The 26,799-nt window shown below is 42.5% G+C and overlaps 2 long non-coding RNA genes and 1 pseudogene across 2 annotated transcripts; 2 read left to right on the plus strand and 1 right to left on the minus strand.

The window, feature by feature from the left end:
• The window catches only part of LOC131820036 (uncharacterized), a 1,501,545-nt pseudogene that overhangs the window by 1,373,060 nt on the left and 101,686 nt on the right, over positions 1-26,799 (minus strand).
• Positions 776-5,183, plus strand: LOC131819387 (uncharacterized). Its single transcript, XR_009349176.1, has 3 exons — positions 776-868; positions 3,971-4,061; positions 5,130-5,183. It is a non-coding gene; the product is annotated as an uncharacterized LOC131819387 (long non-coding RNA).
• Positions 12,215-25,221, plus strand: LOC131819386 (uncharacterized). The gene is made up of 5 exons (XR_009349175.1): positions 12,215-12,286; positions 20,809-20,958; positions 21,100-21,312; positions 23,695-23,780; positions 24,453-25,221. It is a non-coding gene; the product is annotated as an uncharacterized LOC131819386 (long non-coding RNA).

Below are 26,799 nucleotides of genomic sequence, written 5' to 3' on the forward strand. Positions count from 1 at the left end.
CCCTATAACAGGCACAAGTCCATGATCACATCAGAATAACAATAACAATGGTAATAATAATTACCACCACCATTTGTCCAGTATTTGTGCTGGACATGTGCTGGGAGTTTTATATGTGTTGTTTCATATACCCTTTATGATAACTCTGAAATAGTACTGCTCATTTATAAATGAGGACACTAAAGATTGGAGATACTCAGGTAGTCACTTCCCCATCCTCTCACAGTAACTCAGCAGCCTGTCCAGGATTCAGACCCAGGTCTGCGTAGGTCCAGAGTCCAAGCCTTTGACCTCTAAGTTGTATCAGACTGCCAGTCTGTGTCATCTCTATAATGCAGGCTACCTTAGATAAAGGGAAAGAAAGAATTCCCATGCATCGGGGTGGCAAATGGAATGTAAGGAAAGTGCCTATGGCTTTCATGCTAACCAGAAATATTGAACAGATCATTAATAACCTCAGTGGAATATCTCAAGTGTATCAAAGGAAAAGCATGAATTACTGAAGATGAGTGTGTATTAATTTTCCATTACTGTTATAACCACAAACCTAGTGTCTTTAAACAATACAAGTTTATGATCTTATAGCACTGTAGATCAGAAGTTCTGAAATGAGTCTCACTGGGCTAAAATCAAGGTATTGGCAGGGCTGACTTCTGTAGGCTCTAGGGAAGAATCCATTCCCTTGATGAAGTTCTAGAACCTAGGTGAGGTTGGGTGGGGCGAGGTCCAGAGCCGATGACCAAGAAAGAATTCTTGAGACATCTTTGGTGCAAAATGGTGGTTTATTGAAGCACGCAGACAGGACCCGTGGGCAGGGAGAGCTGCTGCCCCCGCTATCCTGAGGAGTGGCTGATTATATACAAAGGAGGTGGGTAGGTGAGGACAAAGGGGATGTTAAAGAAGGGCTGTCATGGTAAAAAAGACTGTCAGGATATTGGAGGCCTGGTATTTGTCAAGCCAAGGCTGTTTTTCCCTCTAATGAGGCACTAACATGAAGACAATTGGGAGTTTCCTGGTGGAATGTGACATTCCTCCTATCAAACATCCTTGTCAGTGAGTTTTAGGTTTAAAAGAAATTTAACTTTATTTACATTTCCTTCTGCCTCAGCCTCCTTCAGTTTTATGGAGGGGAGGACTACATTAGGACTTGAGGAACTGAGTTATTTGTCTCTGGAAGTTGGGCTATTGATAAGATACCTTCCTTTTTGTAGATCACTAGGATATTTGTAGATCCAGGGAGACTCTTGTCTTGCAGGATTGTGATCTCTGCAAGTTAACTATTTGTTTTTGTTTTAGGGCAGCCAGGGGTGCCTGAGGAATGTCACACATGTTACCAAGGGGAGCGGGTGGAGAGGGGGTGCAAGGTGCCAGCTTTTGCTTTGTCCTCAGCCAGCCTTCTGCTCCCTCATCACCCTCACTTTTTCCAGCTTTTTCCAGCCACTTGGAATCCTTGGCTTACTGCCCCTTCTGCCATCTTAAGCCAGAAGTGAAGTATCTTCCAACCAGTCTCTGACACTGACCCTCCTGTCTTTCCTTTATAAAGATTCTGTGACTTCATTGAGCCCACCCAGATTATCAAGATAATCACCATCTCAGGATGTATAACTCAAACACATCTGCAGAGTCCTTTTGCCATGTAAGACAACATATTCACTTCCCAGGGATTATAGTATTGGCATCGTTGCGTGCCATTTTTCTGCCATCACATTCATGTCACTGGCCCCAAAACATTCATATCTATCCCATGTGTAATATCCTCCAAAGTCTGCACCCTTCACAGGATAAAATAATGACCACTCACAGTTAACAAATGCTTGCTGTGAAGTAAGCACTTTGCTGCATTAACCCACTTAATTTCATACCAACTCAGTCTGGAGATGAGAAAATCAAGACTTGAAGAGGTCAAGTGATTGACCCAAGTTAATATGTGAGCCAGGATTTGAAACCAGGTATATATCTGACTCACTTTGAACTAGGTTCAAGCACTTTCACTACTTACAGTTGAGTTTTGAAGAGTGGATAGAATTTAGAAAGGCAGAAGGAGAGGGGAGGGCATCCTAGACAGGCAGAAGGGCTGGAGCAAAGACTCAGAGGCAGGAAAGCACACTCCACGTAAGGAAGTCCATAAATAGGCTTGGTTTGATGGGAACATGGAGTTTGCGAAGGGAAAGAGTGGGGATAACAGTTGAACTTGGAAGTCAAGGTCATATTAAAGACCTTTAGTGACAAGCCACAGGAACTCACCTTTCTCCTGCAGGAACATGCAAGAATTGAATTTCAGACTGCGCCGTTTTAGTTACTTTTCAAGAAATATTTCAGTTGAATGAAGCAAAGTGGTATCTTAAAAGTAGTCATATTGTGCCTTTCTGTTTCACATCTCCTTATTGAGGACCTGCCCCTGGTCAAGGAGACATCCACAGTTTTCTATTTCCCCTGATTAGAACATGAACTTCACAAGGGCAGGGATGTCTACTTTACTCCCTGCTATATCCTCAGCACCTAGAACATACCTGGCACATAATATGTGCTCAATACCTATTTGTCAGATGAAAACAAAGAAAAAAAATTGTCCTTCTTCTTCTTTTTTTTTTTTTTTAACTTTTAAAGAAGTCTTCTGATGCTATATCACAATCATCACTTGGTAGCTGCAGCTTTTGATTTGCAAAAGGGCATCTGGTCAAGACAAGAAAAGTCTCCTGAGACTTAAAAGTCCATAAAAACAAATTGGAAAGGGTTATTTAAGTTGAAAGAGGGTAGAGAAGGGAATGAGATGCCACCTAGAGGGAGGTGAGTAGGTTCTCTGGGAGATCAGACTGGGCAGGAGGGCTTATAAGGGGGAATCTGCATGGAGAGGCAGCCAAACTCCGTCCACCAGCCCCGAAGCAAAGGGAAGCCAAGTCAGTGCCTCTTGTCTATCCATGGCCATTTAAATGGACTTGTCACACATCCCTGTGCTAACGGTCACTCTAACCATTGCATGTGCTTCTGTTGAGAGCATTCTTCCTGCTACCTTCTTCTTGCTGCCTGTAGACTGTCCAGCAAAATTACGTTCACCCATCATGACACTTTGCACAACCCCATCCAACAGGTCCAACATTGTGGGACGTTCATAAGTTCTACCTACCCACCCGAAGCCAGAAGACGAATCCCCTATGCCGGAAGAGTGGTCTGTGAGGAAGAGAAATCCCTCAGAAGCCAGACTGGGATAGGATACGCTCCAAACACACTCCATCATAGATTGCAGGCTACAGCTTGAGGCCTATGAATATTTCCAATTCTTTCCACACCCTAGTGACCTGCCATTCCACCCACGCCCCCTTCAATTTTAGGACACGCATTCAAAATATCGTGAGCAGTGGAAGATACAACACCTCTATCCCCAAATGAAAGCTATAGAGGTGAATAAAGTTGAGAAACAGAAATCTTCGCCAAATCAAAGATAATTCTAAATAAACAACCAACTTAATCACACTAGCCCATTGAGATCCAATCAGGGGCCACACATGGAGGCAGAAAAGGGCTCACAGCCCTGCAGTGATTTCAGTGTGATCATTGTTTGGCAAAATCCTGTTACAGTTTTTTCAACCCAAATGGTGTTCTGTACAGCGATCTTCCCAAAATGCTGCTTAAATGGTTCCCAGAGGTCTGAGGTAAAGCCCTAAGATCTTGGTATGATACCTAGGACTTCATGTATCTTGCCTGCCTTCCCCCCTCTCTCCCCATTTTATGTGTCAACTTGACTGGGCTAAGGGATGCCAGATAGCTGGTAAAACATTACTTCTGGAGTATTTGTGAGAATGCTTCTGGAAGAGATTAACACTTGAACCTGTAGACTGAGGAAATAAGATCAACCTCACCATTGTGGGTGAGCATCGTTCAATCTGCTGAGGGTCCAAAAAGACAGAGGAAGGGCAAAAGTGCTCTCTCGCTTGCACTGGAACATCCATCTCCTCCTGCCTTGGCTTTTCAGGCCAGTGGATTAGGACTGGCACTACACCAGCTCGCCTGGGCCTCTAGCATACAGATGGCTGGTCATGGGACATCTCAGCCTTCATCATTGTGTAAGCCACTCCCCCTACCTAAACCTCTCTCTGTATATCTGTGTTTTCTATTGGTTCTGTTTCTTGGGAGGACTCTGACCAACTCACCTCAGTGATCCATACTCCACATACCAGGACTTCTTTACCTACCAATATCCCCAATTTCCCTCCCACTGCCTGGACTCTGTCCTTGTTTTTAGTCTCCCTAGAACGCATCCCTTTCATCATCCTCCCTACTAAACAAACGTTTACTCTTCTTTTAGACCACACCTCAAATGTCATTTCCTCAGGGAAATCACCTGACCTCCTTACAGGACTAATCCCCACATCACATGCACTTACATCACCATTTACTCAGCCTACACCACACTTGTCAAGCTGGTGAATACCCACTGACCTATCTACTTGATTGACATCTGCCTCCCCCACCTCTGAAGGGTCTGCTTCTGCCTCATTCCTAATGGAATTCACTATGGCATCCCCAGTGCCCAGCGCAGGACCCATCATGTAGTACATGCACAATAAATATTTACTGGATGAATGAAGGGAGAAAGGAAGGAATGGATTTCAAATACAGATTGTACGTTCAAATGCTTTTAGTTGCAAGGAAAAGAATTCCCATATAAAAATAGCTTCAACAATAGGGGCTCCTTATCTCCTGTAAGAAGTGTGCAGAGAGAGGCAAGTCCACGCATGCCTCTGGGTCTGCCTTATACTATTTCCTCCCCAGTGTCTATGCCCCACTAACTGTCCTCCAGCCTGTGGAGAGAGGACGTGCAACACTCCAGGCCACACTTTGTCTTACACAGCCATGCTCAAAGATAGGAAAGGAGGAAAACACTCCCCAGAAGCCCAAGCAGATATCCACAAGTCTCATGTCCACTCCTAAACTAATCACTTCCCACAAAGAAGTGGGATTATCCTAATTGGCTTGAACCAATCATTCATTCATGCCCTTAAGCCAGCCCCCCAAACCCCACCGTGAGCACACTGCCACCCACAATAGGAATTAAACCGGGCTTCTATTAGACATGGAAAAGGAGAGAGATGAATTAATTCATTAACTCATTGTTTCACATTTGTTTTCAGCATCTACTATGGCATACTGTAATGCGCAAGGACTCTGGGCAGTATAGGATGGAGGTAAGGAGCCCCAACAGCCCAATTCAAATCCTAATTCAGCCATTTAGTAGCTGTGTTCAGTGAGCAAGCTACTCAACCTCTCTGTGCCTCAGTTTCCATATCTGTAACATTGGGATAATAATAGTCCCTAACTCACAGGATGAATTACTATATTCCAAACAGTCCCTAGTATACAGAAAGCTCTAGAAATGTAGTTCCTATGACGATAAATCTAAACCCTCCTATGACCCAGAATGTACTCTTCACTAGACTCAGTGGAAAAGCTTTCTCTCCCTGGTTTTTGAGGCGTTGATGGTTTCTCCCTCCATTGGTCCCAGCTCCTTTAGAGTTTATCAAGCACCTGTGACAACTGTCTGGCTCCTCATTTTTCTGAATGTAACCATATCTTGATCTTGGTAGGTTCCAGAGGGCTGAACCATGTAGTAGCCATGCATGAGCACCCCTATGCCCCCCTCTCAGGTACCCAGGACAGCTGTTAAGCACACAGAAGAGGTTCAGAGATTTCAGATCAACTTGGGGCTAATGTCACCTCTCTGGCAACCATCAAGTGAGGGGACAAGAGCTAATAGATGGGAAACCAGCTCCACAGAGCTCACGGGTCCTCAGCCCAGTTACACCCAAAATAAGTTTGCATACAGATAACTTCCTGAGACCTAGCAAGGGGAGGTCAATGGAGATTGCAGCTGGAGGAGTCTCTCAGTTACAGGGAAATGTCAAAGTAATAGCTCTAGGACATGAAGGGAGGCATAAAACCTGTCTCCTCCCCTCCATAACCTTCAGGGGACTCACCATTTGTCGGGACTCCTTCCAACATCCTGCTAATTCAATAAAGTTCTATGCTCCCCAAGGGCTCTCTCTCCAAATTCATTGGTAGATGGAGTTCCTCTTGAAATAAAAACTAAAGTAGCAACCCCGCTACTCTTTTCCATTTTACTTCTCAGCACAGTATATTACATTGACTCAGTGTTCTTGAAACTACAAGTTGGGACCCAAGAATGGGTCATGAAATCATCTGAGTGAGGAATAGCCAGTAGGGTTTGGAGTTTTGATTTGTTTTTGTTTGTTGTTTGTTTGTTTGTTTGTTTTTTCCATGTCTTTCTTTTTAAATAAAGTGAATCAGAACAGAAAACATCAGAGCATGTTCATACATTGCCTTACATACAGTAAGGGATAAATGAAACTTCTGTTTCAATGCATATGTGTATGGAGGGGCTGGGACACATTGTCAAATAAATTTCTTGCTGTAGAATTAGTTCAAAAAGCTTGAGAAATGTTTCTCTGTTATTTTTATTGTTGATTTTGTTTGTTTGCTTACTCTCTTTCCTGTTTACCACGACATGGCTCAGGGCTTGAATGTGGTTGGCCTTAATATATGTATAATGGATGGATGGTTGGAGGGAAGAAGAGGAAGAGGAACAGAGAGAAGAGGAAATAGACCAAACCATAAATTTCTCATGACCGTCAAAAGCTGAAATTTAGGCTCTTAAAAAGCCTTTTTTAAAACCACATGTGCTTTTGCGGCAGGCTAAGCTCTTATGATAGGACCAGGAAGTATAATAAGAAACACAACCATGGGAAGCAGGAAGATAAAACAATTCCTTATAGATCAGAGGACTACACACTTGCAATACCAAAGGGAATCAACTGGAAAATTCTTAGAATTAGCAAGACAGCAAGTATTTAGAAAAATGTTTGAATAGGAGAATGAAGATATAAGCATCAATTGTTCCTGGATATGCTGACAAATACCAGCTGGCACATATAAATGGGGGACAAGAATGAGAGAAGGTAGCTGTGTTAGATACCTTTCATCTGTCTCTCTCGCTTCCTCCCCTCTCTTTATGGTCAGTTTTTACATTTTAAATCCTAAATATGTTTGGAATTCATTCTGATGTCTGTATGAGGATCTAATTTGATTATATTCCCACAAATAACCAATTGTCGAGAAGCTGACATTAAAAACCTGAAGAAAATCTAGATTAAATATTAGCTGATGTTAAGATAGGGGAAGGCTTTTCTAAGTACAAGATAAATTGGGTGAAAATCACCAATGAAGAGAATGAGTAAACTCATTACTTCAAAATAAAAAGCATCTCTATTTCAACGTCATCATCAACAAAATTGAGAAGGAAATGACAATCTCGGAAAATATCCACAATTAGGGTAGATTAGGAGTATCTTCCTAAATATATAAAGAACTCTTCCAAATCAACAAGAACATCAATAAAAAAATGAACCCTGAACATGAATGAAGGATTCACAGAAAAATATATAAATAGCCAATAAACACATGAAAATGTTTAATACCATACTTCCCATTACAAATTGGCAATATTTTTAAAAAGATCTATTAGGGGTAAGGAACACGGGGAGGCAGAGAATGAATTATTTTGCAGCCTTTCTTTAAAGCAGTTTAACAAGTGGTGCCTGGGTGGCTCAGTCAGTTAAGTGTCTGCCTTCTGCTCAGGTCATTATTCCAGGGTCTTGAGATGGAACCTGTTTCAGGCTCCCTACTTAGTGGGGAGTCTGCTTCTCCCCTCTCTTTGCCACTCCTTCCACTTGTGCTCTCTCTCTCTCTCAAATTAAAGAAAAAAAAAGCTACTTAACAAAATATACTGAGAATCCTTCAAAAGTTTGTACAGTATTATTTGTAAAAGAAAAAAAATCAATCAAAGATGCCTAACTGAAAGGGAAAAGTATATATAAATTATAATATGGAATATTATGCAAGCATTACATTTTATATTCCTAGAGCCTTTTTTTTTAAGATTTTATATATTTACTTACTTACTTATTTGGGAGAGAGAGCAAGCAGCATGCAAGCAGAGGTGGGGAAGAAGCAGAGGGAGTGAATCTTCAGGCGGAGTCCTCAAGGAGTGCAGGGCATGATCTCAGGGATCATGAGATTGACGACTGGACACTTAACTGACTGAGCCGTCCAGACACCCCTATTTCTACAGATGTTTTAATGAAAAATGGATATGTTCAAGCAATAACATTTTTTAATCCAAACAAAAAAAACTGTGTATAGTACAATTTCAATTTTATTTTGAAAAAAAATTATATGGGCATAAAGAAAACTAGAAAGAAAAACATATGTGCTTTAAAAAACACTGAAAAAATTAAATTAAATTAAATTAAATTAAATTTTAAAATTAAAAAAAATAAAAATACATATAGATGCAAAAACAGGAAAGCAAGTAGTGGGATGGTGAACATTGGTTCCAGGTGATGGGTACCTGGTGTGTAGGAGGACCTGAAGGACAGGATGGGGAGAGGGGTACTACACACATAGTTAGACAGAGATCCTTACCAAGAACATAGCTTTTGTTTGGGGTGGAAGGTTCATGGGTTCTTATTACATTATCAAATACAAAATGAATATTAAGATAAGCCATATAAAATTGCAAATAATCAACTGCTTTTAATATTCCAAAATGGAGATTTTTAAGAGTTCACTTTAATGAATAGATAGATGACAGACAGACAAAACTGGCCATGACTGTACCAGTGCTGAGATTATGTCATGACTAAGGACTGTGATTAATCCGATTTTGAAAGAGAAAGATTCAGGAGACAAATCACTAAAATGTTATTGGTGTTCATCTCCTAGTGGGATGATTAAGAGCAATTACTCTCTTCTCCTTTATGTTCTATGAGGAAAAAGGAATATTTTATAAATGTCAAAATACATGTTAGTCTCCTTGCCTTTCTATTCTACTCTAAGAGCTAATCTTGGCTCAAGAAGACATAAATCTAGGTCCAAGTCCTTGACCCACCTATGGCTAAAGTTCAACCCCTGGAGTTGTATAATGACTATTTCTTAAAGATTTATTTATTTATCTTAGAGAGAGAGAGAGAGAAAGAGCATGAGCAGGGGAAGCAGAGGGAAAAGGAGAGAGAATCTGAAGCAGACTCTATGGTAAGCATGGAGCCAAATGCAGGGTTCGATCCCATGACCCTGTAATCATGACCTGAGCTGAAACCAAGAGTTGGCTGCTTACCTAACAACACCACCCAGGTGCCCCTCTAATGACGATTAATAATAAAATAATATTGGCAATAATAGCACATGACTGCTAGACATACCACATGTCCCATTTACCTCATCAGCTCCTCCCCACTACCTATGAGGGAGAGACTGTATTTGTCCCCATTTTACAGATGAGGAAACTGAAGCTCCAATCAGTCAGAGAACCTATCTAAGGTCACAGAAGAAGAAAATGGCATTCCTGGGAGTCTAATCCTAGAGTCCAGAAACCACTCTCCCCTGGCACATAGACCTGCTAGTCCTTGAGAATAAATAAAAGACAAAAAGAAGTTTATTCTTGTCAAACACCACAGTAAAAAGATGCTTTGAGGAAGGGGCTTCACTCCTCAAATAGCAGGTGTCACTGAGGACCCAGAATGTGGACTAAGAATGAGAAAGCCCAAGAGCAGAGAGCAGGACGCAATGTTAAACACCAATCATAGCAGTCTTTCTGGTTCAGAGCCTCCACTGCTGAAATGAAGCATATAATAGGGTCCCTGGACACTGTGAGTCACGCTTGAAACATTTAACTTATATCGGACTCAATTCAATTCCTCAGAAATGAGCCAGCATTCTCAAGATACTGCTGCTCTCCAGAATTGTGCCAAATATCTTCCCTGAAACCCCTGGCATCATCTCTCTAATCAGGAGACCCAGAGCCCTCAGCCTGCTCTCCTTGCCCATCTTCCCCCACTACCCTTCTGCTGCACCCCCACAACTTTGAACATGTCTCCTAGCTTTGCACAGCTGTTATTCTGTCTCCTCACCTTCCTAACACACACAAGCACACATGTGCACAGGTGTGCATGCACACTCACACACGTGTGTACACTCACCTATGTACCCATACAAACATATACATATATTTCTCCAAGCTACCACCCTTCAAGTCTTAGCTCAAATGTCAGCAAAAACAGAAAGCTTTGTGATGCTTTTTGTCTGGGTCTGCATCAAATCTCCCTGTTACAAGCTCTTGCCACACTGTGTGGTTTTCCTTTGTAGCACTGACCACAATTTCAATTAAATGCTTCCTTGAGCAATGGTCTATTTAACATCTGTCTTGCCCAGCAGTCCATGAGTTTCATGGGGGAAGGGCCCTTCTGTCTTGCTCAGTAAGCATATAGTACATGGACTTAGGGTACGTGGAAGTGACAAAATAATAGTGGAAGGGAAGGAGTCACACCCATTTTAAAGATGGAGAAATTGATCCCACCATAAACTAGCAGTCACCAGGACTTAGCCTTCTAATCCCTGGAGGGTGACATACATTTAATTTGTTAACACTTTTTAAAAAAAGATTTTATTTATTTGTTGACAGAGTGAGAGAGAGACCACAATTAGGCAGAGAGGCAGGCAGAGAGAGGGGGAGAGCAGGCTTCCCACCGAGCAGAGAGCCCAATGCAGGGCTCGATCCCAGGACCCTGAGATCAAGACCTGAGCTGAAGGTAGAGGCTTAACCCACAGAGCCACACAGGTGCCCCATGTTAACACTTCTTTTCTTTTCTTTTTTTTTTTTAGATTTTATTTATTTATTTGACAGACAGAGATCACAAGTAGGCAGAGAGGCAGGCAGAGACAGAGAGAGGAGGAAGCAGGCTCCCCGCTGAGCAGAGAGCCCAATGCAGGGCTCAGTCCCAGGACCCCAGGATCATGACCTGAGCCGAAGGCAGAGGTTCTAACCCACTGAGCCACCCAGGTGCCCCTTGTTAACATTTCTTATGGGCATTTTCAAATACACCCACAGAAGAGCAAACACTACCAGACCCCATATAGCCATCACCTGGCTTCAGTTGCTACTCATTTCCAATAATTCTTGTTTTATATCCCCACCTTTCCAACATTGGTTGGTTGGTTATGTTCATAGAGTATTTTAAAGCTAATCCCAAACATGATGCCACTTACTCATAAATACTTCAATGTTTATTCCTAACAAGTAAGAGCTTTTTAATATAGAACCACAATATCATTATTACCCCAACATAATTAACAATGATTGCTTAATAAAAACCAAATACCCAGTTTATCTTCAATGAGTTCAGATCTCAAAAATATCTTTTAATGGTTGTTTTGCATGAATCTGTAAGGTTCACACATTACATTTGGGTGATGTGTCTCTGAAGTCTCCTTTAATCCATATTGATTCTCCTTTTCTTCATGCCCTTCATCCATTGAAGAAACTGGGTCATTTGTCCTTCTGTATTTAATTTTCAGAAATGACTTTCCCATCTTGAATCTATGTCTTTAGCAGGGGCCTGTGATGGGATGCTACTGACATGGCATTCCCCCCCTGCCTGGACTCCAGGGCACTCCCCTGCCTTCTGAATTCAGCAGGCATCACAGACTTTATATCTATGCATGGTTTCAGTTCAGTTAAATGCAAAGAACACAGACAAATAACTGCTTGATCCTCTCCTAGCAAGGTAGATCCCAACACTCAGAATCTAAGAACTGTCCAGAGCTGGGGACGTAAAGGGGTTCGCAGCTCCAGGAAGAAGATAAAGTATCTGGGGTACAAAGAACACCATAAAACCAGAATGGAGCAAAACGCCTCAATAAGAAGCCCTTGGAGAATCCTCTCCCTTTCTCTGCCAGGGGTTAGAGAGTTTCCTCCAGGGGTAGATCTACATGATTAGACATATGAAGATTGACTTTGCCCTGTTGACCCCCCACATGCCCTTACCTAGAGCCCTATGTGGCTTTGGAAAAGGATAGCCCAGAAAAGCCACACAACTTGGTTTTCAAAGACAAGAAGCTACTAAAGGCTACAGAAGAGGTGGGAGGTAGGAACATATGCAGGGATGTTTGCTAGCACTCTGGACAAGGTGGCTATCCAAATGGCCTTCCAGCTGAGGATCTCTATAAATCATGGTAGAAGTTTACCTCTTTGAGACAAACAAGCTCAAAAAATCAATCTATTCTCTCCATCTCTCTCCACTGGAGTCTTCAGACTTCTAGGAGATAATAAAATGTTCCAACTAAATAGAAATCACATTTATCTTTAGTTTTTCTAGGTTAAGCCAAGACCCAGATGAGCCACTGACTACAGGGGCAGAGGTCCTGAATCTAACATTGGGTGAAGTATATCTGCTCATTTATTCATCTATTCAGTCCCCTACCAACCATCCTGATTTTCTATTATAGGTTTGGGTCTAGTGAATGTAGGGATAATGGTAATCACAATGACATCTAACCTTCATGCATTTTTTACCATTTGCTATTATTCTAAATGCTTCATTTCATTTACCTATCACAGTGAGAACTGCCCACTTAGGGTAGAAACTGATATGACTGTTGTATTAGTCATTTATTGCTACCTCACAGAGTCTCATAAACTTAAAACAACACATACTTATTATCATGTGGTTTCTGTCATAAGACTAGGCACAGCTTAGCTGGGTTCTCTACTTCTGGGTCTCACCAAGCTGCAATTCAGATGTCATTGGGGCTGTGGTCTCATCAGAGACTCAAATGAGGAAAGATCAGCTCCCAGGTTCCTTCCAGTTATTGGTAGGATGTATTTCTTTGTGGCTACAGGACTGAGGGTTTAATCTACTTGATAGAGGCCACCATAAGCTCCTAGAGGCTGCCTGTAAGTCCTTGATATGTGCGTTTCTTCAAGTTGGCCACTTGCTTCACAGCAGCTTGCTTCTTCCAGGCCAGCAATGGAGAAAGAAAATTTGGTAGCAAGCTGGAGTTTTATAGAACATAACCATGGGAATGGTAACCTACCATCTTTGCCACATTATACTCACTGGAAGCAAGTCCGGGGTCCTGTCCACATTCAAGAGAAGGTCATCAAACATCAGGAGACAGGATCATAAGGACCAATGGAAAGTCTGTCCACCACAAGCATTATGCAAATAATAATAATAAAAATCAACTAAGTCTCAAACAGTAGAAGAAACTTCCCCTGTCGCATAGCCAAATGGAAGACCTGGAATTCAAAGCCAAATCTGAAGAACTCCAAGGCCCATGATCTCATCCATAAGTGCATTATTCAAAGAAGCATCACTGCCCTCAAGGAGTCATGGTCTCCCTCACCTAGAATAGAGACAGCAACAAATCCTTCTGATCAAATTTGGCAAGAATCTAATAGATGAATATACAAAAATCCTGGACTGGAAGTAAAGTTCACTCTGCCTGGCAGCCCTTTGTGCCTGGTCTTAAGATGAGTTAGCTGAAAAGAGAAAAGATGTGAGAGAATGCTAGGTGGGTGTGACCACAAGTGGCCAGCATCAGGTGCCAGCATGCTCTAATACCAACAGAATGTTTTGTGGGCTAAAATGAAATGAAGGAGGCTTAACAGGACATAGAGCAGAAAGGGCAGACTGGAAATAAGCTCTACAGGGTGCTGAACACCCAGCATGGGATTTGGGGCTCTGAGCCATGGGAGCTGGTAAAGGGGGCAGGCCATAGGGCAGCACCATTACACTATGAATGGCTCTGACTGGACTCAAGGTAGCCAATTAGGATGTTACAGCATTTGTTCATGCAAGAGATAGAGTAGAGATGTGCTGACAAGAAAAGGCACATTTGAGGTATGTTTTGGGGGGGAAGTCCCAAAGTGAGAGTTTTGGTAGAAACTAAAACCCAGTTCCCTTAATGGAGGTTGGGGGTCACCAGGGGGAACGCAGTGATTCCTAGAGTGCCAGAGTGCTTAGGGAGGGCAGAGAATGGAATGATATGGGCTCTCTGGAAATTGTTTAAAACACACTATTAAATGCCTATACTAATGGAAAGAGCCACCCAAAAAAAGACAACTACTGTGTGATGCCACTGATATGAGGTCCCTATAATAAGCGAATTCACAGACGCAGAAAGTGAGTGGTGGTTACCAGGGTCTGGGAGGAGGGGGCAGGAGGACCTAGTGCTAAATGGGTATGTGGTTTCTGTTTGGTAGTTGAGAAAGTTCTGGAAATAGATGGAGATCGTTACACAGCATTGGAAATGGGTTTAATGCACTAAATTATAAGCTTACAAATGGTTAAAATGATGTTTCATGCAACATGTATTTTATCACAACCATTATTTAAAAAAAAAAAAAAAAAAAAACGAAAAACAAGTCCTTTCTTTGAGAGAGGCAAGAGAGGCACTGAAAGCAATAGCACACCTAAGCATGCCTAAACACCAGTGCTCTGGTGTGCTCCACTCCAACAGAAGCCACGTTCACAAAATGAAACCCTCAGGTGCCAGCCCTCAGACAGAGCCATTTATCAAAACTGACAGTCAAATGGAAGTCCCTGATCATCAGCTCCTTACCCACTCTCTTTAAACTTCATCAAAATCAAAATCAAGATGCATTTGCTTAAGAGACAGGAACAAAAGCAGAAAAAGGGAGGGTCACCTCCTTGCAAGCTCTCTGGCCAGGCTGCCTGGACCCTATAGACACACTTTGGCAGCCAAGTATTGGCCCTGCTCATTGAGGGAGCCAGGTTCAACCCCAAGGCATTCATCAACTGACTGATTCATTGGGTAAATAACTATAGGGCCTCTAGGTGTATCTGTGTCCTATGCTGAGGGTCAGCCACAGCTGGGAGCTCACAGACAGGGAGTGGGGAGACAGGAACAGAGCAAGAGGCCCTTTCCATCACTCTGGAATCCATCTCCATGCCAAGACCCTCAAATTCATGGCCCCACACTGACCACTGTCCTGGACTGTGGGCCCACACCCCAGCTAACTTTTTGTATCTCTCCTTGAAGTTGTAACTTGCACCTCAGGGTTGCTGCCTCCCAGTCTATACCTCTAGTGTTCTATTAAATCTGGGAAATGAAAGAATGAGTCAGCCTGGCCCATGTCTTACAAAATGAGTGAAGTACAAGGGTGAAAAGATTCTGGACAACTAACTGTCAGGCAGATGAACATGTGTGGTCCCTAAGGCGCTCCAGCAATTCGCACAGACTGCAGGACAATTCCCCAGCAAACCCACAACACACAGAGGTTGGGCTTTATTTGCCCATACGGATGCCTCTGTTTCTCTCCCGAAGATAAAATAAATCAAGGAGTGAGGGAGCTTAGGAAACATCCTGAGATATATGCATCCTCAGTGCAGTAGACAGGCCTCCTGCAAAAAGTTGTGATAGGTTGAATGGTGTTCCCCAAAAAGAATTCCAAGTTTTAACCTTCCATGCTTGTGAATGTGACCTTATTTGGAAATAAAGTCTTTATGATCAAGTTAAAATGGGGCTATTAAGGGACTCAAATCTGGTATGACTGTACTCTTATAAAAACAAGAAATCTGGAGAAGGAGACAGATATATGCAGGAGAAAAACGATGTGATGGTACAAGGAGATGATCTCCTGTAAGCCAAGGAACGCCAGAGGCTCCCAGAAGCTAAGAGAGGAGCATGAAACAGATTCTTCCTCACTGCCCACAGAAGGAACCAATCCTGCCAACACCTTGACTTTGGATTTCTGGCCTCCAGATCTGTGAGGGAATAAATCTCTTTTGTTTAAGCCATACAGTTGATGGTATTTTGTTTCATCAGACCTAAGAAACTAACACAGATGTCCACGTATTAACCCCCAGAGTCTGTGAATACGTTAGGTTACACAGCAAAGGAGAATTTATGCTGCAAATGGAATTAAGGTTGCTAACTGGCTGATATTGAGATAAGAAAGTTATCCTGGATGATCTGGGTGGGCCCAATGTCACAAGGGTCCTTATGTGTGGAAGAGGGAGTCAAAAAAGAGAGAGATGTGGGAGAAAGACTTAACTGGCCATCACTGGCTTTGAAAATTGACATTGGAGCCATAAGCACAAATGCAGTGAACTCTAAAAGTTGAAAGGACAAGAAGATAGATTCTCCACACTATAGACTGAATATCAGCACCCTCCCCAAATTCAGATACTGAAATCCTAAGGTCCAACGTGCTGGTATTTGGAGGTGGGGCCTTTGGGAGGTGATTAGGTCTTAAGGGGGGAGCCCTCATGAATGGGACAGGTGCCCTTCCATATAAAAGGAAAAGTGAGATCTAGACATGTCTCACTCCTTCTCCCACACAAAAACACAGCCATCTGTAAGACAGGATATGGGCTCTCACCAGATACTGAATCTGCCAGTAACTTAATCTTGAACTTTCCAGCCTCCAGAACTGTAAGAAACAAATTTGCTTATAAGCCACCCAGTCGATGATATTTTGTTGTAATAGCTTGAATAAACTAAGACTAAAAATGGTACTGAGAAGTCAGAGTGCTGCTGTACAAACACCTAAAAATGTGGAAGAGCTTTGGAACTGAGTAATGGGTAGAAGTGGGGAGGGTTTCGAGGTACATGCTTTCACTGTTGTGAACAGACCATTTAGGGCAATTTTGGTGAAAACTCAGAAACAAGAGGAGGGTTTTGGAGAAATCCTCAATCTTCCTAGGGAATACTCATGTGATCTGGAACAGAACGTTGGTAGAAATATGGGCTGCAGAGGCCATTCTGATGAGGGCTCAGAAGGAAATGAGGAGCGTGTTACTGGAAACTGGAGCAAAGACCAACCTTATTATAAAGCGGCAAACAACCTGGCTGAATTGTGTTCATATCCTAGCGTTTTGTGAAAAGTAGAACTTCCAAGGGGTAAGATTGGTATTTGTCTGAGGAAATCTCTGAGCAAAGTGCTGAAGAAGTGGTCTGGTCCCTCCTGACTGCTTCTAGTAAAATGTGAGAAGAAAGAAATGACGTGAAGATGGAATGGTAGAGCAAAAAGGAACCAGCACTTAAAGATTAGGAAAATTCTCAGCCTATCCACATTGAAAGGAACAGGAAGCAAGCTCAGAGACAGCACCAAGGGTGTGGCAAGTGCCCCTTGGGTAAGAAGACTGGTACAGAGCAGCTGCCTCAACAGAAGCCATATGTTCTCATTCAAGACAATGGAAGGATGACTGCAGAGGAAATTCAGAGATCTTTAGAGCTGCCACCCCATAACAGGTTGCCAGTCTGTGGTACACTTGTCCTCCCTTATCCACAGTTCCACTTTCTGAGTTTTCAGAGACCATGGTCAACGAAGGGCTGGAAGCAAATGATCCTCCTGACACATCATTAGAAGGGGAAGGTCAGTGGTAGCCTAATGCTAATTCACAATGCCTACATTATTCACCTCACCTCATCTCCTCACGTTGGCATTTTACCATCTTATATCATCACAAGAAGAAGGGTGAAGACAGGACAACCAGATATTTTGAGAGAGACCACATTCACATAACTATTTTATTATTAGTTGTTGTTAATCTTTTTTTTTTTTTAAGATTTTATTTATTTATTTGACAGAGAGAGATCACAAGCAGGCAGAGAGAGAGGAGGAAGCAGGCTCCCTGCTGAGCAGAGAGCCTGATGTGGGGCTCGATCCCAGGTCCCTGAGATCATGACCTGGGCCGAAGGCAGCGGCCCAACCACTGAGCCACCCAGGCGCCCCAGTTGTTGTTAATCTTTTACTGTGCCTAATTTATAAGTGACTTCTGACCTCCAGAATAAGAGAATAAATTTGTATTGTTTTAAGCTGCTAAGTTTGGGTAATTTTTTTAAAAGATTTTATTTATTCATTTGACAGAGACACGGTAAGAGAGGGAACACAAGCAGAGGGAGGGAAGAGGGAGAAGCAGACTTCCTGCTGAGCAGAGAGCTCGATGTGGGGCTCAATCCCAGGACCCTGGGATCATGACCTGAGCTGAAGGCAGATGCTTAATGACTGAGCCCCCCAGGCACCTCCAATTTGGGTAATTGTTTACAGCAGCAATAGAAAATAAATGCACCAAGCTTCTTTAAAACCTCATGTAAACTGGCTTTCCAACGGGGTAAAAAATATGTATGTATATTTGGTTTTGTAACTAGGAAACATTCCTACAGTCTAATTGGGATGGTATAAGGTGCTAACAAATGGCATTAGTGATACAAGTTTCTCACCAGCCAAAATCCTGGATTGAAGGCCCCACGGCAAGTCTAGCTTCAGGAAAAGCTTAATTAGGCCTTAAAGGTGCCATCAGGATCCAGTCTTCTCTCCATGCCTATGCCTTGCTCCCTCTAGGTGGGCCCTAGCTTCCCCTTATAGTGACAAGATGACTACTTCAGCTCCAGCATCACATGTACTTTCCTTAAAGTCCAGGGAAGAAAAGAGTAAGCATCTCTTTCCAGTCTCCATGGCTTTGTTTGAGCCATGTGTCTATTTGGAACAAGTCATTTGGTCTGGGATATGCTATGTGGTAACTGACTGAGGAGTCAGTCATCCTTGGGGATGCAGGAGTGGCACCCCATCCCAGCGAACTTCAAGCAAAAATGAGGAAGGATTATATGTGCTAATATAGAAACATACCCACAATTTTGTTAAATTTTAAAATGATATATAAAATACGTATTTGTATATTCACATATCATTTTATATATGTTTTAAGATATTAAATAAATAATATCATATACATAACTCACAAACATACACTGTTAAATAAAAAGTTGATGAAGGCTAATTTCTTTTAAATCTGGGTACTAGTTCATAGCTGTGATTAGTTTATTAAAATTCATAACCAGTCCCCTTATTTGCACACTTTTATGTATATATGTCATACTTTAATAAAAGGGTTTTTAAAAGTAAGTTGCAGAATAAAAATGTGTAATGTATGATGCTATTTTTATTTTTTATTTTTAAAAAGATTTTATTTATTTATTTGACAGAGAGAGAGAGAGATCACAAGTAGGCAGAGAGGCAGGCATAGGGGAGGGGAAAGCAGGCCCCCTGCTGAGCAGAGACCTGGATTCCAGGCTCGATCCCAGGATCCCAAGATCCCAAGATCATGACCTGAGCCGAGGCAGAGGCTTAACCCACCGAGTCACCCAGGCATCCCATGATGCTATTGTTAAAAAGAAGGAGAGGAGTGGCACCTGGGTGGCTCAGTGGGTTAAGCCTCTGCCTTTGGCTCAAGTCATGACCTCAGGGTCCTGGGATCGAGCCCCTCATCGGGCTCTCTGCTCAGCAGGGAGCCTGCTTCCTCCTCTCTCTCTGCCTGCCCGTCTGTCTACTTTTGATCTTTCTCTCCATCAAGTAAATGAATAAAATCTTTTTTAAAATAAATAAATAAATAAAAATGAAAACATAAAAAGGAGAGGAGGAGTAAAGGAGAAAAACATGGCAAGAGGGGGAGAAATTATAAATAAACATAGTGAGAAAAAGAGAAATACCCAAAATGATCGCCCCCAACTTTTGAGGGAGAACAGCAGTTTTCAACTAGACATGTGGCAATGTGTAAAGACAGTCGGAGTTTTCACAACTGGGGTGGGGGGTGTCAGTGCTATTGGCACTGAGTGCCAGAGGCAAAAGAAGTCACTATGCATCGTGTAGTGCACGGGACAGCCCCACAACAAAAGAAACAAGGAAAGATCCAGCCCAAAACGTCAACAGGGCCAAGGTCAAGAAGCCCTGTTACACAGCGACAATGTAAGGAGGGAGAGGAGGGAGAGAAGATTTTCACACTTTTTCCTCTTTAGTGCTACATTCTTTAGAATTTTTACAAAAAGCATGCCTTACCTTTATCATTAAAACAAAAATAAAAACAAAACCACTCCTCGCGGTGACAATGTAGATCAGGGGCCAGCAAGTGAGTCCCACAGGCCAGATCCAGTCCACTGCCGTCTTTGTATAGCCCACCAGCTAAAAGGGTTTTTAGGTGTTTAAATGACTGCATTTTAACTGGCTGAGCACATACCTACAAAACGTGCTTGACTTTGCCCACTGGCCCACAAAGCCTAAAATATTTACTATCTGGCTTTTTACAGAAAAAGATTGCCAACCTCTGACATAGACCATCACTTTAAGTTTCCCATAAAAAGACCCACCCACCCCATCCCAACCTCTGTCCAAACTAAGCATGTGTTGAATCTTTGAGAGACATTCTGTAGAGAAGGAAAGTAGCAGAAACCACTAGGTCCCTATGCTGGTGTATTAATCTCCTATTGCTGCTGTAACAAATTTACAAACTTCGTGGTTTCAAACATGAATTTATTATCTTACATTTCTGGATGTCAGAAGTCTGAAATGGTTCTCACTAGGCTAAAATCAAGGTGTTGGCAGGGCTGGTTCATTTCTGGTGATTCTGGGTGAGAATCCATTTCCTTAACCTTTATCAGCTTCTAGAGTTGAATTCTTTGGCTTGTGGCCCCTTCTCCCATCTTCAAAGCCAGGGATGCCCAGCAGTGTCCTCACATTGTGTCCATCACTCCAACTCTGATTCTCCTGCCTCCTCCTTCCATATTTAAGGGCCAGTGGGGATTACACTGAGCCCCCTCAAATAATCCAGGATAATTTCCTCATCTCAAAGTCAATTAAGAACCTCAATTCCTTCCACAAACCTAATGTCCCTTCTCCATGTAACATAGCATGTTCACAGGTTGCCCAAATTAGGACATGGATATCTTCAGGGGCAATTATTCTGTCTACCACATCAGACTTCTATTCATCTACCCCTCTAAGAGAACTCTAGCCTCTCCTATAGCTATCTGCAGCTATGAGATTATGTATCAGCCAGTGCGATATAAATGAGTTGTTTGTGCAATTTCCAGAAAGTCTCCTTAAAAGGAGGGGACACCTCCCTAATAATACTTTTCAATTCTACTGCCTAAAATCAGATGTAATGGCTGGAGCTGCAGCAGCCATAGCAGGCCAGGAAAATACCACCTCATAGGGCATGACAGAATGGATAGCTGAAAGGAGCCTGGGTCTGTGACAACTTTATGGAGTCACCATTTCAGAGCCTGTCTTGGATCTACTTCTATATGGTAAAATAAAAGTTTGTATGTTTGAGTTTCTATGGGGGTGTGGGGGCAGTTCTGTCACTCACAGCAAAATAAACTTCCTAACAGATTCTGAGGATGAAAGCATTAATTTATTCATTTATTCCTCAACATGCATGTACGAAGAGCTTTCAGAGTGCTAGATGATGGATATGCAAACAGAAACCTACCACAGTCCTTGGACACCCAAGAATTCATGGCCTCGTGGGAAGATAGTTCAAGCCTAGACTGCAGTGCAATATGGTGCTTGCTTTCTAGAAGTATGACATTTGGGCTGCAGAGGCATCAGCTCTGCCTGGGGGAAAAGAGAGAATGTGTAGGAGTCTGCAGCTGGTCAAGGTAAGAGAATATTCCAGGTTGCAGGAATATCGTAAACAATGGCAAAAATCACACAAGAGTACAGTCAGGGGAAACAATGAGATAGTCAGTTGATCAACATCCCAATGGGCAAAGTGGGAAGGAAGAGCCGGGGACATAATTTTGGGGAGCTCACATGTGTGAAGCTAGAGAGTTCAGCTTATATGCTGGGGGGCAACAGGAAAATCCAGCCGGCCAGCTGAGCAGTGAGGGGTGAGGTGTTAAGTATCTGAGCCCCTTTTCATATGCCCAAGAGCCCTCATGATGCAAATGTGCTCAGGACCCTTCCCCAGCCCTCTCACCCCACCCCAGGTCTTTCAGTGAAAGAGGAAGACAGGCCTGGCCCCCTCAGGCTTCCAGAATCTAATTCTTGTCTCTACACCTTGCACATCACTGTGCTAATTTTAGTTACTATTTAATTTTCCTGTTGTTAGCTTTGACCTCTTAGCTGGTGATTATTAATAAACCTAGATAGAGTAAACCACTTTGCACATACCCTCCCAAAAAAGTTGCAGACTTTCAAAGTTCAAAATAAGATCTATAAATTATTCCATCTTGGCAAACACGGTACCTCCCCTAGGCAACGTGAACTGTTGGCAGAAGCTTAAAAGAGGCATTCATTTCCTCCTCTCTTTGCATCTGTGGTTTAGATGTGCAAAAATATGGTTCAGCATTTTTACTCTAACACGGATCTATCCACACTCCTGCCCCCACTTGTCTCCCCAGCAGAGGAGGAGGCCAATCAATCCGGCATTATATCAGTCAGGCTTGCCTCGACAATTTCAATAGTGGTGCTGATTGAGAGATTCACAGAAAACAGACAAGGTCACTGCTGAAGTGCAGGATCAAGGTGACCCTAACAAGCCGCCCATTAAATGGGATGGTACTCACCTCTTTCTTTGAGCAGGGGACCCAAAACTTAGAGAGAAGCTGCAACTGCACAGATAATGGGATATATGGGATCCATGTCACTTTGGCTTATAAAGGACACTGGCAGCCCTTTAGGCAGTTGATCCAGGTAATTTAAGGCAGGGAAAGCAGTGTGGCTCTTTGAGAGGAATGTCCTCTAAGTTATCTTTGTCCATGCCATTCTACCGATGAAGACTTTCTCTAATTATCATTCTTGTTGTCGAAGGACACTCTGTTCAGAGGCTGGTGTTCAAACCTCGTAAGATGTACTAGGGGTGAAGGAGGTTTTAATTCGATATTTTTGGAAATATTGTATATTCTCTTCACTGGGAAAGTGGAAATTTTCAGCACATGTAAAGGCTCTGAGAAGATCTGCAGAAAAGCAATCAGTGAAGCTCAATATCCAGAGTAAGTTTTGATTTTAACTTTGTCACTTCCTATTGTATAACTTCCTATTGTATAACTATGTAGGGTAAGAGTAAAATTAGAGGGGGGAAAAGGCAGGTAAAGCACACGGTTAACACTTAACACAACACATATTTGCTCTTATTATTATTACTATGGAACCCAGCATTTATCAATTTTGACTGTTCTATTCTCTCATGGAAACACCTGTTACATCCTATGAAATAAATGGTTTTCCTCAAAACACTGTTTGGGAAAGATTGCAGTAGATCATTTTGTTTTAATCTGACAAACAGTTATATAGGCCATGTTATGAGCCAGGCACTATTCTAAGTGCTTTATTCATACTAATCCATTTAATCCTTACAACCACCCAATGCAGTGAGACAGGTATGATGAATATACTTATTTATAGATGAGGAAATCAACATGTTGAGGGATTGAATACTACATATCTTACCCAAGGTCTCATAGCTAGTAAGTGGCTGAACTTGAGGGCTCTAATTCATGCCTTTTAGGTGGGAACCAAGAAACCCAACCCCTGGGAACCTACTGAAGCTACTTTCCTATGACCCATCTTCTCTTCTCCCCATATTGTCATAAGACCTCATTTTTACCAGGTTCTTCTTCTGCTCAGTAACCTAGAATGCCTCCTCCTCATCACCACATCAAATTTAAATTCATTCTGACTCTATGCCCAGATGATCCTCAGTGGCCTGGGGTGCAAGTTCCAAATTCATTCTGATTCTAGACACTCAAGTCTGCCCTTCCTTAATTGTTCCTGTGCTTGGCCAATCTCTTTCACTTCCTGGTAAACTCGTATTCATCCTTCAAAACCCAGCCTAAAATTCATTGCTTCTGAAAGCTCTCTCTGAGTGCCTTCACCCAGGACAGAGTGACCATGCCAAGCTTTATATGCTCTTTCAAATTTAGAAGAACCTCTAGTAGTTGGCATTTGGCAGATCTTAGTTCAATCCACTGTAGTGGACAGAAACCCTTCCCTCTTCTGGCACAAGCCCTGACTTTCCTTCACAACTCTCGTCCTTACAGGGGCTGAATTTACTCCACCCCATGCCCTGGAATGAGTCTGTTACCTGTGTGTGGTTACCACCCCTGGCTGCAAGGATTGCTGAGAGGTGATCATCTGACCCAATGCATAAATCCCAAGACTCCTGATGGATTGCCTGGACAAATATATGTCCTTTCTACAGGACATAGGTGCAGGAGATTGAAAGCCTGTTGCCACAGTCCGTCCAGTGGAAAGGCACTCTTGAAAGCAAAGCCAGCAAAGAGGAGAGTGGAAAACAGGAAAGGGGGGAAATAGAGAACAAACATGAGTCCCTATGACATTAGTCAAGCCTCCAGTGTGAGCTGCAGTTCTGTCCTTCAACTTTTCAACTATGTGAACCAATAAATTTCCTTTTCAGCTAAGTCTTCTCAGCTGAGAGGCAGGGCAGTGGTCAGTGTTCGGGTGTTAGGGTTCTGTCACTTATAACCCAAGAAGCCCATCTAGCACAGTCTCTGGACCTTGACTAGAGTTCTCTAACACCAATCCCATCTAACTCCTCTCACCAGGGCCTGACTCATTATCTAAAATATCCTACAAATATGTGTTGCAATGAAATTCTATTTGGGAGTTTCAAAGGGTTTTCTTGAGCACAAGCTTAGTTGATCCAGAGGATTGAGTATACAATCTTAACCCCATTCCACAGATAAGAAAAGTGAGACTCAGAAAATTTAAGAATCTTGCACCAAATAATAATAGAGCCCACCCATTCTGTCTTTGATTATTCTAATGTTTTTCACAGTGTACACACAGTCGGTGCTTAATCAGTGCCAGAGGACCAGGCTTAACTGGCCCAAAGATCCTGTGCTGGCATTCTGCTGCCCTGCATTTGAAGAGATCTGGTGGAGGTCCAACAAGGAGGCAGTATGGCTCAAGTCTGGATGGCCATCATCTTCCGGCCTGAGCACCTTTTCCTTCCATCTCACCTCCCTGGCAGACCTACATCCTGGATGAACACAGTCCACTTTTACTTGAAGACCACCAGTCCCCACCCCCAGGGCCTGAGCACACTTGAGAAAGATTCACATCCATGCAGACTGGTGCCACTTACACATCCACGGGTTTCAGATTCTGCCAGACCCTCAAGGTTGCCTTGTAATCTTTCCATTTCCCTAAGAATGAATGGAGACTTGGCTGTGTCTCCATAGTTTTGGAAATCCAGCTATTTCTCAGCATTTGGAGTGTGAAATTAGGCAGATGGAACATCCAGATTACGGACTACACTGCATCTGGAAACCGTGGCATCAAACAGACATTTGGGGCTGGTTGCTATACAGCGTGTGGTCAAAGAAGGCATTAATTCCAGTCCATTCTTGATCCCTAAATGCAGCCCAGCAAACCAGGAAAGAGCATGAACCCTGGGGACTTTCGCCTCAAATCCCACCCCCTCCTCTTACTCTGTGTGATCTTAAATGTAGACTTAAGATTTGGGCTTTCTAACCCATAAAATGGGCATAAAATACCTCCAAGAAATGTTTAAAGGATTCAGAGAAATAAACCACAGAGACACACCATAAGCTCTCAATAAATTATCTGATGTTTGCTCTTTAATTTCCTTAAACATAAAAAGACACCCAAAACCTTGCCAACTGAATCGGAACACAGGTTTTACAAATAATTAAATGAGGTCAGCACAATTTCATTGAAGCTGCTCAGACAGCTTCAGTGATAAATAAGGCAACTTTTTACAAGCGCATCTATTAGAACATTAAATTAGTCAAACATAAGGAAGCGCACAAGAAAAATACAGACTAGGAGGTGACTCCTGTTTGCAAATCAGAACACTATAGAAATGGCCACAGATTGCAAATCATAAATTCCACTTTCCAGAAGCTCTGTTATATGTAGATACCAGAAGGCAAATAAAAGCATACTTAAAGATGGTGTTGGCAATGTCTCTTAAGAAAAAAAAAAAAAAAAATAGACGAAAATGGCATGATTTCACAGCACCAAACTCAAACAAGGGATAATATATAATATCAGACCCAAAATTTTTCAAAGAGCTGAATAATGGTTGAATAACAGCTGAATTGGAACCGTTCAAGCATAAAAAAAAAAAAAAGATAAGAAAAAAAAGATGTGACTCCTTTGGTCATGCATTAGAAATGATTCTTTCAAATACCATTTGAGTTTCAGTTAACTCTTAAATGCCCTGAATGACAATATCACATCTCTAAGACACTTTGGAGAACAGCCTGAATCTTGGCAGGAACACATTTAGTCTAGAGCAAGTCTTCTCAACTGTGGGTAGGGAGCGGGGTGGATTTTGTCACCCCAGGGGCATTTGGCAATGTTGGGAGACATTTTTGTTGTCACAACTGGGAAAGACAGGGACGCTACTTACTGGATAGAGACCAAGGATGCTGCCAAATCTCCTAGGGGCACAGGATAGTCCCCACTACAAAGAATGATTGGGCTCAAGTATCAAGAGCACTGAGGTTAAGAAGACCTGCTCTGAAGTTAACCAGGCTACTTTCCAGTTGCATGAGCCTACTGGGGCTCTCCAAGCCTCAGATAAGGGGGGGAAAACCATAGGATCTACCTCTTAGGGTTATTGAAGATTTTGATGAGATAGAAATAATAATAATAACACCTACCATTTACCAAGCTCTCATAATGCACCAAGCATTGTGCCAAGAGCCTGGATGTATATTATTTGAGTCAATATTTATAATAACACTATGAAAGAATAACACAACTAAGATTTCGCTGCTGGAGCGGGAATGGGTTTCAAACCCTGGCAGCCTATGTCTTTACCTCTTCATTCTCCATACTTACAAGTTTGGTCCACAACCTGGTATCATCAGCATCTTGCTAGAGTAAAATCTCAGGCCACATGCTAGACCGAGTCCAAATCTGCATGTTAGCCAGATCCCCAAGGGATTCATGGACATATTAGAGTCTGAGAAGCAATATGCTAAGAACAGTGCCTGGTTCCAAAGTATACAATAAATAAAGATTAATTAGGGGCACCTGGGTGTTTCAGTGGGTTAAAGCCTCTGCCTTCAGCTCAGGTCGTGGTCCCAGGGATATAGGATATAGGATATAGCCCTACATCGGGCTCCCTGCTTGGTGGGGATTCTGCTTCC

The sequence above is a fragment of the Mustela lutreola genome, chromosome 17, assembly GCF_030435805.1.
Source record: "Mustela lutreola isolate mMusLut2 chromosome 17, mMusLut2.pri, whole genome shotgun sequence".
Taxonomy (NCBI): Eukaryota; Metazoa; Chordata; class Mammalia; order Carnivora; family Mustelidae; genus Mustela; species Mustela lutreola.